The sequence below is a fragment of the Trichomycterus rosablanca genome, unplaced genomic scaffold, assembly GCF_030014385.1.
Source record: "Trichomycterus rosablanca isolate fTriRos1 unplaced genomic scaffold, fTriRos1.hap1 scaffold_273, whole genome shotgun sequence".
In the NCBI taxonomy this organism is placed as follows: Eukaryota; Metazoa; Chordata; class Actinopteri; order Siluriformes; family Trichomycteridae; genus Trichomycterus; species Trichomycterus rosablanca.
Window position 1 is genome coordinate 35,001 of NW_026947101.1, and position 2,500 is coordinate 37,500.

At 63.4% G+C, this 2,500-nt stretch overlaps 1 non-coding gene across 1 annotated transcript in view; it reads left to right on the forward strand.

Annotated features, from left to right (window-relative positions):
* The first annotated feature begins 2,309 nt into the window (after positions 1–2,309).
* Positions 2,310–2,500, forward strand: part of LOC134307464 (18S ribosomal RNA) — a 1,842-nt gene continuing 1,651 nt past the window's right edge. The window contains exon 1 of the ribosomal RNA XR_010009957.1: positions 2,310–2,500. This exon is cut by the window's right edge and continues 1,651 nt beyond it. This is a non-coding gene — a ribosomal RNA (18S ribosomal RNA).

The following is a 2,500-nucleotide window of genomic DNA, read 5'->3' on the forward strand; positions in this document are numbered from 1 at the left end:
TGTCTGTGAACTGTGAGGTGCTCGGGTAGTGTACGGCAGATCCACCCCCAAGCACAGCAGAGGGGCAGGGAAGGCCCTGTCTCTTGGCAGGGGCAAGCAGACCCTCACCACCAGAGCAGAAGGGCAGCCCCCTCCCCCCTCTCTCTCTCTCTCTCTCTCTCTCTCTCTCTCTCTCTCTCTCTCTCTCTCTCCTCTCTCGCTGGGCAGGGGCCAGCAGTTCCCATGGGTGAAACGGTCTTTTTCCAGCGGAAATTTGTCCAAAACCCGCCCAGGGGTCGTCACCACCACCAGAGCGGCTGGGCAGGCCCCATCTCTCCCCGGGCAGGCAGCCTCTCTCCCTGGGCAGGCTGGGCCTGTGGCCTGGGTGAATTTTCGGCCTCCTGGAAAACTTTCGGCAGGGTCCGCCCCCTCCCTGGGCACGGGCGGCGGCTCCCCTGGGTGAGCGTCCCCTTTTCGGTGAGATTTTGTCAAAGTCCAAAATCCACCCCGGGGTCACCACCACCACCACCACCACCACCACCACCACCAGAGCGGCTGGGCAGGCCCCATCTCTCCCCGGGCAGGCAGCCTCTCTCCCTGGGCAGGCTGGGCCTGTGGCCTGGGTGAATTTTCGGCCTCCTGGAAAACTTTCGGCAGGGTCCGCCCCCTCCCTGGGCACGGGCGGCGGCTCCCCTGGGTGAGCGTCCCCTTTTCGGTGAGATTTTGTCAAAGTCCAAAATCCACCCCGGGGTCACCACCACCACCACCACCACCACCACCACCAGAGCGGCTGGGCAGGCCCCATCTCTCCCCGGGCAGGCAGCCTCTCTCCCTGGGCAGGCTGGGCCTGTGGCCTGGGTGAATTTTCGGCCTCCTGGAAAACTTTCGGCAGGGTCCGCCCCCTCCCTGGGCACGGGCGGCGGCTCCCCTGGGTGAGCGTCCCCTTTTCGGTGAGATTTTGTCAAAGTCCAAAATCCACCCCGGGGTCACCACCACCACCACCACCACCACCACCAGAGCGGCTGGGCAGGCCCCATCTCTCCCCGGGCAGGCAGCCTCTCTCCCTGGGCAGGCTGGGCCTGTGGCCTGGGTGAATTTTCGGCCTCCTGGAAAACTTTCGGCAGGGTCCGCCCCCTCCCTGGGCACGGGCGGCGGCTCCCCTGGGCGAGCGTCCCCTTTTCGGTGAGATTTTGTCAAAGTCCAAAATCCACCCCGGGGTCACCACCACCACCACCACCACCACCACCACCAGAGCGGCTGGGCAGGCCCCATCTCTCCCCGGGCAGGCAGCCTCTCTCCCTGGGCAGGCTGGGCCTGTGGCCTGGGTGAATTTTCGGCCTCCTGGAAAACTTTCGGCAGGGCCTCCCTCTGGGCAGGCTCGGCGGATCGCCTGGGTGATTATCGGCTGGGTCTTCATACCCAGTCAAAATTTGTCTAAGCCCGAAATCCACCCCGGGGTTCACCACCTCCGCAGCAGGGCAGGCCCTCCCTCTGGGCAGGCCGGGCCTGTGGCCTGGGTGAATTTTCGGCTGGGTCTTCATACCCAGTCAAAATTCGTCTAAGTCCGAAATCCACCCCGGGGTCACCACCTCCGCAGCAGGGCAGGCCCTCCCTCTGGGCAGGCTCGGCGGATCGCCTGGGTGATTATCGGCTGGGTCTTTATAAACAGTGAAAATCTGTCTAAGTCCGAAATCCACCCCGGCCCCGACGGCAGCCGACCCCGCACCAGGCCTCTCTGCTGGGGCAGGCCGAGAGCCTTTCTCCCCGCTATGGTCGTCTGGCGGGTGTCGAGTCACGGAAGGGGTGTGCTCGGGATAGTAGGAGGCCGAGAAACGAGAGCAGCTACGAACCACGAGACGAAGCGCCTGACAGATCGGAACACACGACCCGCCTGGGGTAGGCACCTGCCCGGCCCGGGCAGCGAGATCCTCCCCGCGTAGCGGTGTTTGCCTCTATGGGTGGGGGCGGTCGAACCGGTGGGGGTCTCCCCGCCGACCGACCCTCCCGCCGGCCTTCAGAAAGAGACGTAGGTGGCCGGTTGTCGATGGAAGCAAAACGATGAGAAGAGGCCGTCGGACGTCGGTCAGGGGACAGGGGGGGGGCCCGTCTGCTCTGCAGCGGTCAACCCGTGCTCTCCTCTCCGCTCGTCTCTGCGGTCCTCTCGAATCAGCGTTTCCCAGTCGAGCCTCTCGGAAGCGAAGAAAATCAAGGCACGTGCGTGGCCTTCCCGAGCCCCCTCTTCTCTCTCTCTCTCTCCCTCCGTCTCGCACGGAGAAGGAGGAGAAGAGCGAGGTTGGGGAGACGGCCCCGCTTCTCCTCGGAGAAAGTGCTACCTGGTTGATCCTGCCAGTAACATATGCTTGTCTCAAAGATTAAGCCATGCAGGTCTAAGTGCACACGGTCGGTACAGTGAAACTGCGAATGGCTCATTAAATCAGTTATGGTTCCTTTGATCGCTCCACACGTTACTCGGATAACTGTGGTAATTCCAGAGCTAATACATGCAAACGAGCGCTGACCT